This window comes from Anas platyrhynchos, chromosome 5, assembly GCF_047663525.1.
Source record: "Anas platyrhynchos isolate ZD024472 breed Pekin duck chromosome 5, IASCAAS_PekinDuck_T2T, whole genome shotgun sequence".
Taxonomy (NCBI): Eukaryota; Metazoa; Chordata; class Aves; order Anseriformes; family Anatidae; genus Anas; species Anas platyrhynchos.
In genome coordinates, this window is record NC_092591.1 from 30,132,601 (window position 1) to 30,152,301 (window position 19,701).

A 19,701-nucleotide genomic window follows, 5' to 3' on the forward strand; every position below is an offset into this window, starting at 1 on the left:
TTGTCCTGCCACCTCGGGAATCAAACCCATGGCAGCAACCCCCCCAGGTCCTCCAGGGACCGTTGTAGGGCTCTGGGAAAGCCCTGCTCTGAATTTAGCCCTTCCCGGTGGCTTCCCATGGGACAGCCGAGGGGGATGTGTGGTCTGGGGGGTGAGGGTGGGAATGGGGCTGGAGTGCTGCTGGGTGCTGTGCCCTTGCCAGCGCCCCTGGGAGGGCAGGACCAGGGACCAGTGTGAAGGGCTGAGGTGAACTGGGAGCACTGGGATGCACCGGGAGCATGAGGAACCCCGAGAGCAGCAGGAGGCGCTGGGACCACCAGGAGCATTTGGAGCTCTGGGAGCACTGGGATGCTCTAAGGAGCAGCAGGACGCACTGGGAGCACTGGGAGCACTGGGATCCCCGGCAGCGCCGGGAGCAGCGGGATGCGCCTGGGGCACCGGGCGCGGTCTGAAGGCTCCTCCTGGTGGCTCCCGCGGAGAACAACCGGGCACCGGCGGCGGGACGCCCAGCGGAGACACCGGGTGGGCTCCGCCGGACCCTCCGTGTCCCCGGCCCGGCAGGACCCTGCTCCTCCGCGGGAGGCTGGAACTGGGGGGCGGCGGCACCCGGGGAGCCCCAGAGATGCTGCCACAGCGCCTGCCCCCCGGGGTCCCCCTGTTAGGAAGCAGGAGCGGTGCGGGCACAGCTGGCAGCAAGGGGGAGAGAGGAGGGGATGGGGCCGTTTCGGGGGCTGGGACCCCAAAAGATGCCAGATAGATGCAGGCTGTCGTGGGAGGGGGGCTCCCAGCCGGCAGAGGTGCCCCCACCACGCTGTAGGCACCGGTTGGAGCTAGGCAAGGGAAAATCAATCCCTGGCTGCACGGAAAGGTAGCGGCGCGCCGCTTTTTATAGCAAGCTGTCCCATTTGCATCCTTCCTCAGCCCTGACCCAGAGAGACCGACCTCTGGCTAAATTAGCTGCCTCGTCCCGGGGGAAGCGGGCTTTAAAAAGCAGCAGCCGAAAACGAGGAGGTGAGGCTGGCCGTGCTGGAATATTCCACCGCTGCCTGCGCTGTCCCGGCCCACGTTCCTGGCACGGAGACCCCCCCTGCCCTGGTATTGTCACCGGGAGGGGGGCAGCAGCGGGGAGCAGGGAGCTGCGGGGAGCAGGAGCAGCCCTGTGGGGAGCGGGGATCCCCGCAGGGATGGAGGGGGCTGGCTTTTCCCCCTCCCACCCCGGATTACAGAGGTGCTGAGGCGGGGGAGCAGAGCACGGCAGCATATCTAGGTCAGCGGTGTGAGCGGCTAAATGAGCTCCCTCATTAGCTGCTGCTGCCTCCGTGCTGCACCTACGTGGGGCCAAGGCGTGGAAATCGGATGAGGAGGGGGCGAGGAAGACAGGCAGGCCTGTTATCACAAGTAGATTGGGGCGAAAACGTGGGGGTAACGCCAGGGGGAGTGCAGGAGGGACGGGTGGTGGGACCCCAGGTGTGCTGCATCAGCCTGACGGCTGGAGAGGAGGGGTGCTGGCGTGGGGCTGCCCTGATAAGAGCAGGACGGGGGCAGCTGCAGCTTTTCTTTCATTCAGAGCTGGGCAGCCTCTGGCTCTTTGCTGGGGCTGCAGGGCCAGGTAAGTGCTGAACCCCAGTTTGTGGCCCTGGGCTGGCCCAAGCCCTGCTGTGGGGTCACTGCGGTCAGAAGGATGCTGCCCTGCTTGGGGACACGCTGCCTGCATCCCTGCCGGGCACAGCACCGTGCAGGAGCCCTCCCAGCTCCCTGCAGTGTCACTTTGTCCCTGTGCTGGTGGCACGGGCTGCTGCTGGTGGCCCTGATAAACTTTGGAGCTGGCGGTGGCCGTGCTGTGCTCCACGGTTCGTGAGCAGCTGCGGTAGCAGGATGCTGGGGTGAGCCTCCGGCAGCAGCAGGCTGCAACTGTGTGGCCATGGGTGTGTAATTGGTGTCACCGTGAGCAGCTGAGCCCGGTGCTTTTAGGATGTGAGTAATTACACCAGCCTAATTTTGAAAATCAGGCTCTTAACCTCTTGCCAGGCTCATTTGCAGGACAGCCATCTCGCGGTCGGAGCTGCTGTGCCAAATTCCAGGCAGCTGGCAGCTTTCGTGCCATGCTGCCTGCTTGTCCCCAGCCCTGAGGCCACCAGAAATGGACAGAGCGCATCTGTCCCAGCTGAGGGGTCCCCTTGCTGTGGCAGTGCCCTGTGCAGCAGGGGAGCTGCCTCCAGCTGGTGCTGAGCCTCCAAAGAGGTGCCGGAGGGCACTGGCACCCCAGTGGATGCAGGAAGAGCTCTGGGTGCATGGGCAAAGGGAAGCAAATGGAGTGGGACAGCTTCCTTCACCCCCCATCCTCTGTGTTTTTCTGTGTGTATTTTCAGTACCTTGGAAGTGGGGTGAGGAGAGAGGACTCTGAGAAACTACTTGAGCTTTCCTGGGCTGCAGCTCCAGGTGTGTTTGAATGCCCGACCAGCTGTATTTGGGCTCTGCCAGGCTCTTCTGAAACACTCCCTTGCTTTTAGGGCAGTTTTCTGCCAGTGAGAAGTGGTTTTGATGGCCAGGGGGGAGCTCAGGCATGGCCGTGGTTTTCATCAGCAGTTACAGCAGGCTGCTTCAGTCCCTGGGAACTCTTCCTCCTGCGTGGAAGTGGGCAGGTGGAGGCGTGCAAGGAGAGCACATCTCATCCCCCTGCCCCAGGCTGAGCTCTCCACGTGGGACTTGACCAGCAGGACCCAGGGGCTGCCCGGGCTGGAGGAGAGCTGTGACCCCTCTGCAGGCTCTGCCAGCAGCATGGGGCTGCGCACCGGCTGCCGCATGCCTGAGCTTCGATTCAGGCTGCTGTCACCCAGGCACAACAGGGGCTGGCGAGGAGGGGGCTGCGTCATTAGCAGACGCCCCCCCCTCCCACTGCCCTGCTGCACAGGGATAAGACACACCAGTGGCCTCTCCTCCCCAGCAGAACCACAGGGAGGGGGCAAGCTGGAGAGCAGCCAGCCCGGGGACAGCCCGTGGCATGCGAGCAGCATTGATATAATATATTTTCTTGGCTTGCCTGAGCGTCTGTTTGTTTGTGTGGGTTTATCTCAACAGCAGCCGTGGCAGTTTGGCACGCAATATGGTAGCTGCTGACATGTGCAGCTTCTCCGAGTGGAGCTCCGAGATGTAGCTGCCCACACAGGCAGCGGGACGGGACGGGTGAGTGGCTCTGGGCTGGTGCTCGTGCCCATCCTCACCTTCCTCCTCCCTGCTAGCCCGTGGTGGCTCGCAGCAGCCTCGCCTGGTGGGCCTTCTAGGTGATTCCTGCTCCAAGAGGTGCCCGTGGCAGTGGTTTGGGTAGCGGTGCCGTGCTTGCTGCCCCGGCACCTGGCTGTGTTTTGCAGATCCCTCTGTTTTGTGCCACCCCGTGGGTGGTGGGATGGGAGGCAGCTTGCTTCGGGCTCCCCAGCCCCGGTGCTCTGCCTGCTGGACCACTGCACCCCAGTGCAGAGATGCTGCTCAGCGCCGTGGCAGTGCGTGTCTCAGGCTGAGCTCTGCCGCCTTTGCTGCCAAAGCTTTTTTTTTTTTTTTTTCCTTCTCAGCTCTTCCCTTCAGAGACTTGTTTATGGCCGTCAGGATCTGACAGGCTCTTGGCACCTCTCCCACCCCCCAGCAGATGACATGGCAGCAGAGCCTCCCGCCCTCGCCCGCTCCTCCTTGCCCTGCCGCTGTGGTTTGGGACCTGTTGGGACGGCTGCCTCTGCAGGGAAATCGAGCTGGAGACTTCTAGAGCCAGAAAAGACCTGGCACCGGGTTGACAGCAGCAGAAGCCAAAAGGCTCAGATGGTTTTAAATGTCAGGGAGAGGTGTGAATGCATCTCAGAGACAGCATGTCCAGGAGCGATGGCATTTTGCAGACAGCCTGAACTCCGGAGCCAGCATCCCAGATCTCAGAGCCGTGACTTTGCCCTGTCCTGTGGCAGGGCAGTGCTGTGCCTGCAGCAGGGGGGGGTGTGGGCGTCCCTGGCCCCCGGTGCTGCCGGGGGCAGAGCTCTCCATGGGCTGATGTGCAAGCACCCGGCGTCTCCTGCTGCTTGTCTGACCTTTCTCATTAGGCAGGGATCTGTCCTGACACTCGGAGGTGGCGGTCATCTTCTTCCTTTTGTCACTGCATGTTTGCCTGCTTTCCTCTGCCACCCCCCAAAAAGAGTTTGAAGTCTCCAGGAGTCAGCAAGTTCTCGGTGCCAGCCATCTGTCCCATTTCCCCTAGCAACCATTTGTCCTTTTCTTCTTCATTAGGTAGCTAAAGCAGATCCCGACTGTCAGACCCTCTCTCGGCTCCTTTTTCTCCTGTGTTCGGCTCTCTGGATCACTGCTCCTGCTTGTCACTGTCACACGGGCTCCTCACCTAGAGGCATGATGCCATCCCACGCGGGGACGTGTCCCGCTCGTGTTGTGACAGCTCTGCGTTTGCTCACGTTCTGGGCGGGCGCTGGTGTCTCCGCCTGCGTGCTGGCTATTTCTTTACAGCCTGATCTTTTCCAGCTCCCTCATCCTGATCCACACGCTGCTCCCTCAGCCTGCATCATGTTTCCAGGTCTGCGCAGGGACCGGGGGCTGGCACTGCTCGTGTCCCTGCAGCACGTCTGGGCCCTGGCCTGCCTGCTGCTGCCGCAGGGCAAAGATGAGACATTAATTTCTAGGGACGTGGCTTTGGAGAGGCAGAACCAGAGCTGTGCCATGCGTTAATCTGATGGCTGCTGGTTTAGCAGATGATGTGGGTGTTTGAATTGGCAGTTTCCAGGACAGAAGGGCTCAAATCACAGCAGCCAAGGTGCATGTACACAGCTGGGGCTTGGGGTGCTTGCAGCTCCCCAGCTCCACTGCCCTGTTCCAGGTGCAGCTGAGCAACCGGGGTGTCTGGCACTGCTTGCTCAGGCTCCCCATCCTCGTGCTGCCTCTGCTTCACAGCCCAAGCAGGCGGGGGAAGTTGGCACCCCACAGATGCTGCACATTTGCTTAAAAGCCTGCCGCCTCACCCCGGCTGCTTGCTGTCTCTCTGCTGCTCCCCCGTGCTGTGGTTCGGTGCCCGAAGAAGGAACAGCTGGGGATTTGCAGCTCTTCTCCCATCAGAAATTGATTCTGGGCAGTGAGGGCAGCTCCTGGAAGCCACCTGGATGCAGTGCTTTGGTTGGGCCATCTTGCCCCTCTGGGGTTGAGGGTAAGGCTGGTGGTGTACCACCAAACCCAAAATTCCTCCTGGAGGAGAGACCCCCAGAGGCAGGCTGCCCTCCTCAAAGCCAAGGCCATCTCAGGCACTCCAGGCACCTCTGCTGCTGCTGGAAGCGCTGAGCAACCTGTGTTTGAGGGAGTCTGGGTGTGCTGCTGTGCTGCGTGTACAAGTGGAAGCTGCTGCCTGCAAGGGAAAATTGGGAATTTTTCCACGGGGGAATTATTCTGGGATATTTCTGGGTGAGGTTCTCACTGGGGAGCACTCTCCAGGCGAGAGCAGAGACTTCCCCTCCATCAGGTCAGAGCTGGGCTGAAGCCAAGTGTGTTAGAAAGGTCTTTGAGGTTCTGGAGAACTGAGGGATGGCCCCGCAGCCTGGTGTGAGGAGTGGGAAAGGAGCCAGGAGCAGAGCCAGAGAGGAATCCCTGATGTGAAAGCTCTCTGTTCAGTACAACTGCCTAACTCCTGCTAATGATCACCTCCAGAAACCAGCACGGATTCCCAAGCTAGCAGAGACAGGAGAGCATTTGGCCTAATGAAATTATCCAAGTGCCCTGGCTCCAGCTGCTGTTTTTTAATTGCATCTGACTGATGTCCAGGCGAGGCAACTGGGGAGCAGCGGCATCCTCTGGGCAGTGCCCACATCCGACAGCGGTGCTCGCAGCCCCCTTGCTTCCTGGGAGGCTGCAGGAGCTGTGTGGTGAGGATGTGGCAGGCTCAGTGCTCTCTTACGACCGCTTTTCTCTGTCGCTGACAGGCACAACACAGCTGAACCGCAAACTTTCCTTTCCTGCTGCAGCGATGATTGCCTCCGCAGGAGCTTTGCGAGCCACCAGCGGTAGGGAAGGTGCTTGTTCTTGGTCAGCCCGTGGGGCGAGCTCCCGTGGTTTGGCACCGTGGCTGCAGCTCCTCTGCAGGGAAGCTGTGCTCATGCCACCTGACTGAGTCCCGCAGGGCCCTGGGAAAAGGCCAGCTCTCCTGCTTGTGGGGGTGAATGCATCCCACGTCCCTTAAAGCTCCTGTTAAAAATCCTGATTCATTTCTGGGCTGGAGCTCTCCTTCCGAGTGAGGTTTTAGCAAGGAGGATGGAGCCAAGGGCATTTGAGAGGTGGGCGGCGGGGAGGAATTAGAGCACACAGGAATTAGGGGGGGGTCGAGCAGACGAAAGCAGCATTTGTTGCACCCGAATTAGGCAGCACCGTGCTGAAGCCAGGCCCTCTGCTGGGCTGCCAGCACTGTAAGCGCAGCACCTCGAGTCAGGCCCCCAGGATGAGGAGCTCATGGGCTTGCATTTTGTCCCCTCTCAGCCTCTGGGGTTCATTTCTGCTTCCTTTTCCTGCAAAGCCACGAGGCTTTACAATCCAAGGCAAGCTTGGATTGCACAGGGAGAAAAAAAAAACAAGCACAGGAGGAAAAAAAAGGAAAAAGAAAGCTTGGTGAGATTGAGGGGTTCCTCCAGGAGGGAGGCGGATGGCCAACGTATCAACAGCCCCCAGCACTGCTCTGGCCACCCACCAGCTCCTCTCTGATGGAGAGGCCACCTGCAACTGATGGCTAGGAAAAGGCCCTGAGCATTGCTAACCAGCCTCAGCAGCAGGGAGAGCTCCAGTGAAACGTTATTTAATGTTCCTCTTCAGTGGAGACGGCTATTTACCAGTGAGAAATTTCTGGGCTGAGGAGTCACAGCTTGGGTAATGCTGGATAATGTCCTTGGGAGGGGGAAGCGCTGGCGGGATTTATAGCAAGTCTTTGAGGCTTGGCTTCCATAGTTAGATCTGGCACAGATTTAGAAAAGCAGCTGGAGGATGAGTTTGTGCTTGGAATCATTAGCAGCGAGGGTTGCGCTGAATTACCAAGCGCAACCCTGGGGAGGGGGGAAACGGTTTCGAGGTTTTTTGTCTAAGCTGGTACAATAACTGCGTGTGCACATGTGGATTTACCCTGCCGAAAGTGAGCCCAAAGCATGGAAGGCGTGTGGTGCCCTGGCTCCCTGGGTGGAGGGCGGCTTGCAGGAAGGACAGATCCTGCACAGCAGAGCCAGGTGCCTGCTGGCAGTGCACTGCCCAGCTTGTCCCACTGGGACCTGGCTGCAGCCCCGCAGCTCGGTGATGCTCTGCCTCTTCAGGTGCCTGGCAGATGCTGCTGGGAGTGAAGAGGTCCAGGTGTGCCCTGCTTGATTTGGGGATTCAGCTCCAGAGCAGCCTGTAAGCCCCGACGTGTCCCTCTAGGAGCCTGGCTTTGTGCTCCTAACACCTGCAGAATATTTGTCCCCAGGTTAGAGTGGCTGAGGCTGGGGAGCTCTGATCTCCAAAGTTGCAGGAAGGAACTTGTTTCAGGGACTCGAGCACACAGCATGGGACAAGAACAGATCTAGATGCTGGGCTACTCCAGGCTGGAGCAACCCTAGCCTTCTGAAAAGCATGAATGGGGACAAGACAGAGCTTGCACTGAATGAGTTTGTGGTTTTGTCCCCACTGGGACCCAAACATCTCTCCTGGGATGTGGTGGCTGTGTGTGTTGGGACTGGGGCTGTTTCTGTGACCACCGAGGCAGAGCAGGTTTCCAGGGAGCTCTGGCCATGGCTAGTGATAGACCTGGTGGCCAGTTTGTGGGGAGCTTCTCCTGAACTGGGTAGAATCAGCCTGAAGGCACTGGTTTCGAAACACTTGGGTAGTAGGAGCTGATGGCTCAGGCTGATTGCAGGCAGGAGCTGACGCTGGGTGGTGAAGGAGAGCTGGTAGGCTGGGGGGCATGGCTATGGCAGTGCTGAAATGATGGAAATGGGGGCCAGGCAACCCTACTGGCTCATTATTTATTTATTTATTTTTTAAAAGTTCTCCAATTCTGGTTGTTTCTGGCATTGGCAACAGTGCAGTGTTTCTCTGATTTGCAGGTACTCTCCAGTGGGAACTTGGTAGCGAGAGACCTGGAATGAGAGATGGCAGGTGAGGTGTGGGGGGAATACTGGGGCAACGTTATCCCTCATCTGCTGCCGACTGCCTGTCCTAGCAGCCTTCCCTTTGAATTTAGCTGTGCAAAACTGTGCCCAGCACCGGGGTCCTCCGCAGGGGCTGGGTGCTGGCTTCTCTCTGCATGCCGCTCAGGCACCACAGAGCAGCTGGAGATGGCTTGCTTTCCTAGCACATGTGGTGGAAAAAGCTTTGGGAAAATCGTCTGGTGGTAGGACCCCAAAAACTGACCTCAAAAGTGATCTTGAGGCAGTTTTAACCTGCAGGGAAGTGGAGGTGAGCCTGGCACAAAGCTGGGTGATGGGGCTTACCCCGGTTTGGGCTTGAGCAGGAGGCAGAAGGCGCCTGGGTGTTTGAAGCCTGGTGTCAAGGAGGCTGCTGTGCTCTTGGAAGATCCCATGTAGGATTTCTGTTAATGTGGTGTGTGTTTTGTTTTGTTTTGTTTTTTCCTCCCCCCTATGATATTACCGTAAATCTTATGGAGGAGTTCAGGGAAACGGGTAGGGCTGTGACCAAGGAGAGGGGTTCATTACCACGGAGTAATGAGCTGTCTGGCTCTGTGAGGCAAGCAGGAGCCTGATTTAAGAGCAGTTCAATTGGATGTGCTGTGCTTGGGGGTGGTGGTAACTAAAACAAACTGAATAATAATAATAATAATAAAACAGCTTCCCATGTAGGCAGCTATTTTTAGAAGCTGGTGGCTCCTGGGTTTGTATACTTCAGAGCCTTGATACTTTTCCAAATTTCCTGTGGAGGATCTTGTTTTGCTTTAAGGCTTAGGATGATGTGATCCTTAACCCCAGCATCCCGCTGGCTTTCCACAGGACCCTCAGATCAGCAGAGCTGCTGGTTCTCCTCTGATCACATCCTTCCTGTGCGCTGCTGGCATGTCACAGAGCTTGCCAGAGCCCAGCCAAGGTTGGCTGCAGTGGTCTGGGCTCCTTGCTTGTCCTGGATGTCTGACATCGGCGATCCGGGGACGTGGTGACAGACCAGCTCTGTGCCATCTTTTATCCCTGGGTTATTTTTCAGCTGAGCGTGACCCCACAAAGTGGGGTACAGTCCAAGGGTGAGTAAGGGGCAGCAGTTTACTAAGCCAGAGTTGCTGCTAAAGGCTTTCTTGAGAAACCAGCAGTTGTGTCGGTGGAGTTGACTTCCTGATGAAGAGGCAATCAAGCAGCCTGTGTAAGTGAGCCCTAATAGGCATGCGTCTGAGCTACCCATGATGATGACCCAGATGATGTATGTTATCTTTGATGTTGTAACTCTGCTCTCCTATATCTTTCCTAAGATGTAGGGCTTGTCACTGATGCATGTACAATTCTGTGCCATCGCCCTGGGCACTCGAAGCCGAACTCTTTCATTTTCTCCAGGTTGTGAAGCTTGTAAGGTAATGTTCTTGCTACAGAGGATGTAGGTGAGGATCAGGTTTAGCAGGGCTGAGGTGGTTCTCTGAGGCTTAGCAAACATCTCCTCTCTTATAATGCGCTCCCATTAATATCTTAATCAGGCAGATTTTCTGGCAAGCAGTCATTACCCGCAGTGCTCCTCCACCCACCCTCGCAAGGAGGACAGAGGGCGATGCCAGTGTGGCGCAGGGGCAGAGATGGGGGACTTCTGGGGGGCGTTGAGTCCTTCCCTTAACACTTGAGGGAGTGTTAAGGAAACATCGTTACACAGGAAGCCCAAATTTGTTTGCAAATTGTGTCACTGCCACAGGAGTTTTGATGAAGAGCTGGCAATAGCTGTGATGTGCTCTGCTGCTGGGGCTGGGCTGTAAATGTGGTCCTTGCTTAAAGGGCAGCTCCAGTCAGGCACGGATAGCTGGGGCTGCTCATGCTGACCGCCTGAGCTGGATGAGGCTAATTGCCTGTGATGAGTTGTGCAGGCTAATTGGCAGCATCCGGACTGTTAGATACTCCTTACCGCCGCTTGAATTGAAAGGCTTGGACAGCGGCTGATTGCTTTTTCATTAATAAAAGTCAGGTGGAGCTTTTATGAGATGCTTGCTGCTGTCTGCTGCAGGTTTCAGAGCTCCCAGGGGCGTCTGCCCACCGCCTTGGCTCGGCTCTGCTGGGAACGGCTCACGCTGACAGGAGGCCTCGGATTTGCCACAAGGCGAGGTGAAACGATTTCTCCAAACACTGAATTTGGCACCAGCTTTTCATCTAAACCGGAGCCACTTTACACCTGTCTGGCAAGATAAAGGGACTTAAAACGAGCACGAATGCAATGGTATACGGAGATCTCAGCATCAGTGAACACCGGAGCTTCAAAGCTTTTGCTGGAAGTTTTCCCACCACCTTCAGTTCTGTTGGGCCGTTTTATTTTGCAGGCACGGTGCTGTGCCCTGGGTGGGCCATCCGAAGAGGAACGGACCGAAACGTGTGCCGCTAACCCCGGGGGATGAGCCTGTGTGCTTTCTGGGACCTGTACTCGTACCACCAGAGATGTTTTTTGCCACTTTCCTCTCCTTTTGCAGTAAGAAGCCTCTAAGTGATGCCCTTGGGGCATCACAAGTGCTCTCACTTCCCTCTCCATCCCGCTACACCGGGAGGGAGCTTTTGGCTGCGAGATGCTGGGGGGCACCGCCGATGGATGGGGCTGCGTTGGGGGGACCGGGGCAGCGCTGGGGGACCTCGGGGGGGGGTCTTTAAGCGGAGGGCGACCGTGCCGGGCCCACCGCGGTGCCCCCCGGCCCCCGGGGCCCTCTCGCCTCAGGCCGGGCCCGCCAGGGGGCGCCGCCGCCTCCCCCCGCCCTTCCCGCTCCCCCTCCCCTGGCAGCCGTCGCCATGGCGACCGCTGGGTGCGTAGCGGCCCTTACGAAGCTGACGCAGTGGGCGGCCCGGCACGGGCGGGGGCGGCCCCGGCACGGGCGGAGGCGGCGTTGGAGAATCGGGGGGGGGGGGGGCCGCGAGGCCCCGGGATGGAGGCGGCGGCGGCGGCCCCGGGCCTGAGGCGCTGGCGGCGGCGGCGGCGGCAGAGAGGTGAGGGAGGGAGGGAGGGAGGCGGCGCCCCCCGAGGCCTGTGCCGGCGGCCAGGAGGCCCCGCGGCAGGTGCAGCGGGGCTGCTGCGGCCGCAGCCCGGCCCCCGGGTTGGGCCCAGCCCGGGGAGGCCCCGAGGCAGGCGGTGGGGCCTCGCCGTGCTGCCCCGGGGCCCGGCGGGGGGCAGGCCTCGGGACCGGCCCCGCCCGTTAGGGCGAGGTGCCGGTGCCTCACGGGGACGGGGGGCTCGGTGGCGGGTGTGGCGAGTGGGTTTTTGCCCCCTGTCAGCCGTTACCGCTTCTCCGCAGGGACCGGCGTGTGAAAAAGTTTCCCGGCTCTGGAGGGACTCCTGCGACATGCGTCCGCCACGGCGTGAGGCGAGCCCTGGCCAGAGGAATCCACGGTTAAGGTCAGAGAGCTGCGTGCTGCTCACGGTAAAAGGGTACGTCCATCCCATTGGGGTCTCAGGTGCTGCCAGGCTGCTCAGCCACAGCTCGCGCTGGGCACATTCTGGGAGCTGGTACCAATCTCTGCCTTTGGGACAGGCTCGGTTGCCGCCTGGAATATGGAATTGGTGGCTGCACCATCTGCACGTCCTGCTATAGGCGGTGCGGGACTTGCAGCCGGTGCCGAATGGGGAAATTGCCCAGGGATTGCCAAAGGTAGTAAGAACATCCAGCTCCTGGGACGCTGGAGCGCTTGTAAGTGTTGCGTATTGCAAGCCGCAAATCTCTGTTGGATGGATTAGCCAGCTCGTTAAAAGAAAATGGGTCTGGAGGAAAGTGTAACCTCTGCCAAGGTGGGAAGGAGATTACCCGCCTGCGAGGATAAAGCCTCGTGTTACCTGGTGAGGAGTTGCGACATCCCGCTGACTGCCCTTCTCTGGTCGAGCAGGAAGAAGCATGTGAGCTCTTGCGGTCAGGCTGAGTGTTTTTAAAATAGTCGTGGTTGGGAGATAATGAAATTGTAGGAAGTGGCTTCTGTAAAGACAGATTCTTTGATCTATGGGTTTTATGACATTTGCTTCAGTGAAATGTGTGTCTAGTGGGGAAGTGTCTACACCGTTAAGGAGGTCTGCTTGTGATTGGGGAGAAAGGGGTATCTATTAGGCACTGCTGGAATGTTTTCAGAATAGGATACGTGGTCTGGGTGAAGTGACCCAGTTGTCATTGTGCTAGGTGTTAGCTTTCTGTGGCATAAAAGTTGCATTGGGTTCTTCAAGCTCCTGATTGTATTACTGCTCAGCCTAGGGAACATGTGTCTGTGCAGCCCTGTGATGGCTGCGGGGCAAGATCCTTAGAGAAACACGAACAGCACTTGCTATGTTGTAGGTAAGGCTTGCAGTCCGGTACTTCTGTAACGAAAATTCGTTGGAAAAGAGTAGGACAAAAGTTCCCCTTTTAATCAGTGGTTAAATAACAGACTTGGGACTTAGTATGTCTGCTGTTTTACAAAAACTTATACTCTATAACATGTTACGAAGGGAGTGAAGTTCTGGGCTTGACCTTTTGAGCTACATATGTACTGTTGTGGCAACCTCGATGGTGCTGGCCTGTAAAAGGAGATTTGATCAGAATTCTGTTTGAATGTAAGGCATTGGACTAGGTCTCTTTGATCACTGTCCGCAAAATGAAATCAGAATGATCAGAAACTGAGATTTCTGTAACTTCCTGATGGCTCAATCATTGCCAGAAATGGGCAACAAAAAAGGCAAACTTCACTCTGCTGTGTCTACCAGTTCCTCTTCTCAAGTCCTAGGAAGGAGTGGTTGCGCAACAACATGATCTGAGTGGTTAAAACTGAGAAACCCACTAGACACAGAAGAAAAGTGGAAAGGTCAAAAATAGTCCCTCTGATGACAAAGCTGTGGTAAAAACTAGAGGAGAAGTAAGGTAAATGAAAATACCCATTGGTCTGCCTGATAAAAAAAAAAAAAATGAATGAATTTAGATAAGAAACCATTTAAAAGAGTTGAGAAGACTTGTCTCTCAGGGCATTCTACTAAATTGTGGCAGCTTTAATTTTATGAAACTCAAAATTTGTGTGAGCAAGTAATTATGACAACAGAAAAATTGGAGTATACGTGAGTGCACGGATGCGTTTTTGGATTTCATGTGCAAACAGAGATGCTGTGTTCCTTGTCCAACGTCTACCTCGGTTTGTTCAAAGACAGAGAAGATTTTTATGCATCCCTTGGGCACTGTGTATATCTAACCAGAGGCTGGCGAAGAAGACTTGCAAGCTGTCTAGCTACCCTTTGACAGACCCACTTAATTTGCATGTTTTTTCAGCCCCGCCTATCTTTGCTTCCCTCTGCAAAAGTTTGGCATTCCCTGGGGGATCCGAGCATGCCAGCTGTGGATTATCATGTAATCCAGGGGAAGTTCATGTTGGCTCTTTGGGATGCAAGCTTTAATCCTAGGGTGCTGAAGATGCAGATGTTCCATGGCTTTTTAAGAGTGCCAAGAGCAAAACCGGGCGGAGAGGTGTTTCATATGCAGCCTCATTCCAGCAGTGAATTAATTTTGAGATAGATCATGAAAACTAGGTCACTTTGCTTTCAGAGTTGCAATAAAATTGTATGAATTCACAAGCAGGATTCGTGCACTTCTTCCAAGCCTTTGTGACTTACAAAACCCTCCTGAAGCAATGCAAATCTCAATCTTTTTGCTTTTGTGGGTGCCTACCAGGGAAGGACCAGAAAGTGGGAGCACGTAGGAAACACATGAGCGCTAACGTTTGAGCGTGAGCCCCGTGATGCTTGGTACCCTGCGCGGCTTCAGCTAGGTAATGAGGCGCTTTGAATCCTTTACGGCCCTGCCTACAATTCCATGATCTTCCTCGCATTAAAACAGCAGGGGTTCTGTTCAGCCTGCTGGCAGGGGAAAGTTGTTTGAGACTTCTTTCCTTGAGTAGCGAAGTCCTAGATCTCCTCTGGAACACGTGGTTTTTGTGTTGGGCAGTCTGCCTGTACCCTGCTTTTCCTCTAAGGAAACACCCCACTTGGCTTTTCAGCATGCCACCTAGGTAGCAGTTAATAGTACATGGTTAAAGCTGAGAGTCTGGTGCTGACAGTGATCCAGCAGATGAATAAGTACATCCTGAGCTGGATTCAGCATTGTAGTTTGAGGAAGTTATATTTAAAGAGACAGCGGTGGAGATGCTTAGAGGAGTGAAACTCTTTCAGTTCTTTTTTAGAGAGCTGTGGGGCCAGTTACTTCTCTGAAGGAAGACTTCAGACAGGGAAGGGGTTTATGAAAGTGCCCTTTGTGCTGTCAGGACTGTGACAAAGGGACTCTTGAGATGTGTGGATAGCTTTGGGATGGTTAATTCCTGCTGGAACAGATTCTCCATGAGTAAATCAAGCTTTTAGCTGCTTTGTGCCGATATTTCTCTATTTCAGCGTACATCTGTGAGAATCTAGCTTAGTGCACATCTGTCAGAACAAACATGCGTGGCACATGTTGATGGTGGTGGGAATGGTTGTGATGCTTCTAGTTAGAACTACGCTCCTTCAGCTTCCAGCTAACACTTGCTGGCTCTTGTGTTTTTGAAGCGACGTCTCAGGAAAAAAAAATACATATATTAAAAAAAAAAGCCTGTTGCACAATCTTTCTAACTTTGAACTGCTAAGAAGGAAGAAATTAAAACTGTTTCTCTGGTTTTAATAAGAAATAGTGAAAGGTGTAAGCTGGAAAAAGTAAAAACTAGGGTCCTGTTCACTAGATCTCAGCGTGCTCTCCAGTAATACCGTATGCATTTCGTCTCCTGCGAGTGCAATTGCTCTATGTGCAATTCTGTAGTACAAGATGCTCAGCGCTCTTATCCTGCTTGCTTGTTTGGGTGCCTGAGTTTGTCATATGGTGCCTGGCATCTGGATCTTAAGCGCGTTATAGAACTGAGCATATACAGGAATGTACCCTTAAGTGATCTGCTTAACAAGTCAGTTAACTGTTTGAAGCGCTAGTGCGAGCTTTAAAGAGTGATAACAATGAACGTGAAAATGGACGTTTTTATGTTTGAGAAGTGGAATATCCTAATACAAAATGCATATGCAATTTGGTTTTAAATGCAGAGCATAACGCTGCTGTATCTTAGTGGTGATTTTGAATTAAATTCCTACTGAGCCCGAGGAAGAAACGTGCCCTCTTTTCGGTCATGTATTTCTTCTTTTCTGTTCTTTTCCATCCCCCTTCTTTCTTCTGCCCTGTCCAGTGAAAGGCTGAAGGTTCTCTACCTCATAGACTGGATTTGCTTGAAAAGATATCAAATTAAAAGATGAAATAAAAAAAGATTTGCTGCAAGGAAGAGTAAAATAATCAGCAGAGTGAAAAATGTGCGTGGCAAGCAGACTGCCTGTGGAACAAGGAGTTTTAATGTGGGCTCTTAACCCCCCAGTGCACAGTCAGTCTGCTTCTGCACGAATGCTCCTTTAACTGGACACAAGTTCCTGCGGACGGTGGGGCTCTGGCAGCCCCCTGGAAATTTTCCCTTCTCCTGCACTGCAGTTTCTGCCCCTCCTCTTGGTCTCCCTCAGGTTGCCTCTAAATGTCTGGGGGAATTGCATGAGAATTCACGGCTTTTAGTTCCACTCAAGTTAACTCGATAGCCAACCCTCTTTTGGTTCTTGCGCGTTCCCCATGTGTGGAATTAAAACTACGAGTAGATTCCTCAGTGAGCTCCATGACCTTAATAAGAATTTCTCCCTGCAAACAGGATGGAGCAAGATGCAATCTAGAGCCTTAAAAATTGTAATTTTCCTTGTGCTTTTCGTGTACCATTTCATCAGGTGAAGGTGCTATTCAGCAGGCAGTGACGGAGGGAGAAACCTGGTGCAGCGGTAACTTCTCTAGCAAGCTAACAGTAAGGTACAGCGTCTCCCATGGAGTTGTTTAAGCTGCTCTCACTTCCCTAAACTTATGCACAAACAAGGTGCATAAAAAGGAGGCAGGATTGTGCTGCTGTGCGTGCTTCCTTCTTCGGAGTCTTCCTCGGAGTGAGAGCGTCCTTGTGCCCCAAGGGGCCTTGAGACAGCTGCCAGATGTGCTCAGGGCACCCGTGTCAGGCCCTGGCTCCTGTGGGCGAGCACTGGTGATGCTTTGTGGGAGCCTGCTTGCCCTCCTTTGCTGCTGGGATCCTTAGGTGGTGCAGCCTGGTGGCGTGTGAGGTGAGGAGGTTTGCTGGAGCATCCAAGCAGTAAGTCTGTCATGTTATTGAGGAGCGGTGCTTCCTTCCTTAAAGGGAGATTTGCTGATCCCAGGTGGTTTGTAGGAGATCCTCTTCCTCTTGTGGAGCTGTGGTGAGATAGTTTTAACCAGTGTTTGTAGGTCCTAGGAGTCATTAGTCAAGAAATGTGCAAGGACTACCTTAAGTGCTTAGGTGCTGCAAGCCTTTGCCGTGTCTGTCTTGTGTAACGTCTGCTTTGGGTTTGTTGGCCTAGAGGTGTGATCATCGGCACAGACCTGGGAGATCCTGAGCTCAGATCCAGGCAGGCCTCTAGACTGAGTCAGTCTTCTCTGAAGAACAACAGATGTGCAAATGAAATGGTGAATCCCTTAGGCCAGCTTAAATAAAATTGAACCGGATAATAGGAAGAAATGGGGAAATTCAGGATCTTGTTACCGTGTCACTGCAGTAAGTACAATAGAATTGGGCAGGCTGGTAGGGATAAAAACTCCTAAGTGCATTTCTCCCCTGAAAGGTTTCCTGTCAGATTTATGTATATAGTTGGAATTTACACAGCTCTGCATCTTTTAGGAAGAAGAATAAAAACGATTTGGCACCATTTCTGTAATGTGCTTGCTGGTGTTTACAGCTGTAGATACAGCCTCGGTGCATTTTTGGAACATAGATTCCAGCTCAAACGTCTGAGCTTCTGGAGGCTTGCCTTTTCCCCAGGTGATCTGCTCGATGATCTTGCAGAGCTGTGCTCTTTTCTCGTGTGGGAGATTAACTGTTTCACCTCCCGTAATAGAAGAGCAAGTCAGATGCTTTTTTGTGAGCTTGCAGTATCTCAGTCAGCCTGCGATTACCCTGAATAAGGCAAATCCTCTCTTCTGTTGTCTTGCATACCCTATTAGTAGAGTGCATCAGGACCTGTCGAAAGCACATCCTTCCACAAAATTAAACCCAGTACCATCTTATAACTTCTCTTTATGTGTGGCAAAATTGAAAAATGAATGGCCAAAACTTGTATTCTTTCCTTGTTGAGATGCAGCTCAGATTCCGGTGATCCAGATGTGAGAAGCAGTAAATGAACTCCTTGTGGCTCTCCGTTGCCGAATGGCTCGGCAGCAGGAAGCGCACTGCTCTGTTTGCTCGTCTGCTGCTGAACTCCCAAAAGCCCTCATTTAAAAGCATGCCCACCACTCCTTGAGCATCTGCCTCTGACCCTCTGGAAACGGAGGAGTTTTTTCCAGAATATCCCCAGCGAGACGATCTGTCCTTCTGCTTTGAAGGTCCCGTGTGACTGCGTTACCTCTCAGCCAGATTTAACCTTGTAAACCACGGCTCCCTCCTTGTTACTGTGCTCTGCCTGCTTCGGTTGTTTGTCACCATCTCCGTGGTATCCCAGTGTTTGCTGGTGACAGCTGCTCCCCTAAAGGAGGGCGTTCAGGTACCAGCTTCTACTTGTGGGTAACCTGTGCCCGTGATCCTCCATCAGAGGAAAGGGAAAAGTTCCCGTTTGCTCTGTTGAACGGTGGGTAAGTTTCTTCCTTAAAAGAAGATGAAGCAGCAGCACTTTGTGACTCGTGTTATGTTCCTGTTGCAGTGGATGCTCTTCCCTGTGTAGAACAGACAGAATAACGACAGATTTCTTTAACGATTCTCTATTTGCATGCTGCGGGATTGCTCTTCCCCTCACCTTTGTCGTTTTCACTTATTTTCTAGCAGAGAAAGAGGCTGCTCTTTCTTTCAAGTCTTCCTTCCAAGGTTAATACGGGGCTAGAGCTACTTGGCACATGAATAATGAAGTGCAGAGGGAGGGAGAGGTGCTTTTCCTGAGACGTTACGTGCGTGTTCTAAAACCGGAAAGAGCAGAGCTTTCCTCGAACTTCAGTGACATTATTGGAGAGCAGGGCAAAACGCCCTTGCATAATTGTGGTGTTAAAATTTCTCTCTGCAGGAAACCATGGTGTTCTTCCACCAGAAGCCCTTTCCTCTCCAAATGTCATGCTTATTCCTGGTTCAGTGCATTGCTTTTGGAAACCGGTCTTTTATCCCTGTTGATTTTCGTGGACAGAAGAAAAAGTAGCACATGTTTTTTCCAGATCTCTAAGAGCAAACCCTTTTGAATGCCTCAGGGGCCGCGATCAATTTTAACTCCACGGGAAACTGGGGCATCCACAAATGCGGTGTTGTCCTGGATGCCTTCTGCAGGCTTAGAAGAGTCTGAGATAAAGATCTTTGTGGGCTGCATGTAGCTAGCTAGTTAATTGTTTACCTTGCTTTTTATAGGACCGCAGCTCGCTGCTGGTGGGGAAGAGAATCTATCAATTCCCCGAGGCCTCGGTCTGACTTTCTCTCAGATGAAGGTGGAGGAATTAGTACAGGCGGTTTCGGAGGTGGGAGCCATGTGGGACGCTGCAGAAAAATGCTCGTTCCTCTGTGAACGGGCGGCTGAGTAAGTGTGGTGCATGCATCTCAAGTGCCTGATGGGAGCCTGCTGGTAATATTTACAGGGTTGGTGAGTTGGGAGTATGCAGCGTATGAGTTTGCACGCAAGCACAGGAAGTATCAAGTATGTCTAATTTGTGCCAATGAAGGGTGATGTGCAGAAGCTTGTTCAGGGAGGGGTGGGTAGGGAGCCTGAAAATCCACCGTGAGGTGGGTCCTGGGTGTTTGGGGAGAAGAGAGGTTTGTTCCTGTAACTGAGCGCGCAAGTTTGCTGGACGTGTATTTGAGTAGTGCAGGCACACGTGCTTCTGAGTTGCTAACTTGCACGGAGGAAACAAACAGTGCAAACTGCTCTTCAGTGTGGGAAAGCTACGTTTTTGTGTCCCTGATCCTCCTGGCTCCTCAGGTGCTTGTTCCTTGGAACAGCTTGAGGGTCGTCTGCTAGGAGCTCTAAGGCACGATGGTTGTGTCCGTGTTCTTTGGGACATGCAGCACATATTTCGTGATGAGCTACTCTGACCAGCTCCTGGCCACAGAAATAGTGATCTCTCTCCTACTGGGAGCAGCAAAGAGCAGAGAAATGTTTGCCTGCGCTCCTGTGTGCGCTTGGGTCTGCAGATGGGTGGTGGGGTGCGGTTAAAGGGATGTTTGGAGACAATAGCCATCAGCACAGAAATGAGCTGGTGACCAAAGCCTTCGGCATCAAGGACGCAATGAGGAAATGAGTTTTTGCGGGGCTTGAACTTTTAGCATAGCGTTGACTGAAAGCCTGATAAGGACTTAGCATTGCTCTGTATTTTGAGATGATGCTGTAGCAACCAGAGTGGTGAAACAGCAGAATTGTTCCGAGGCTGCTTTTAATGACTCTGAGCTCTCAGAAGTATTTCTCATGTCAAAAAGGTGGAAGGAAATTCACTCTATTCTCAGAAAATGCACG

The 19,701-nt window shown here is 53.8% G+C and overlaps 1 protein-coding gene across 11 annotated transcripts in view; it reads left to right on the top strand.

The window, feature by feature from the left end:
• The first annotated feature begins 1,554 nt into the window (after positions 1 to 1,554).
• DAGLA (diacylglycerol lipase alpha) overlaps positions 1,555 to 19,701 on the top strand; it is a 78,217-nt gene continuing 60,070 nt past the window's right edge. The window contains exons 1-7 of one of the 11 annotated variants that reach the window (XM_072038591.1): positions 1,558 to 1,609; positions 5,952 to 6,041; positions 8,088 to 8,139; positions 8,988 to 9,553; positions 10,189 to 10,398; positions 10,499 to 10,644; positions 11,456 to 11,556. The gene's annotated coding sequence lies outside the window, so the exon portion shown is untranslated. Of the gene's footprint in view, positions 1,610 to 5,951; positions 6,042 to 8,087; positions 8,140 to 8,987; positions 9,554 to 10,188; positions 10,645 to 10,994; positions 11,151 to 11,455; positions 11,557 to 19,701 lie in introns of those variants that run through there. The other 10 variants (XM_072038590.1, XM_072038592.1, XM_072038596.1 and 7 more) reach the window with 10 other exon arrangements.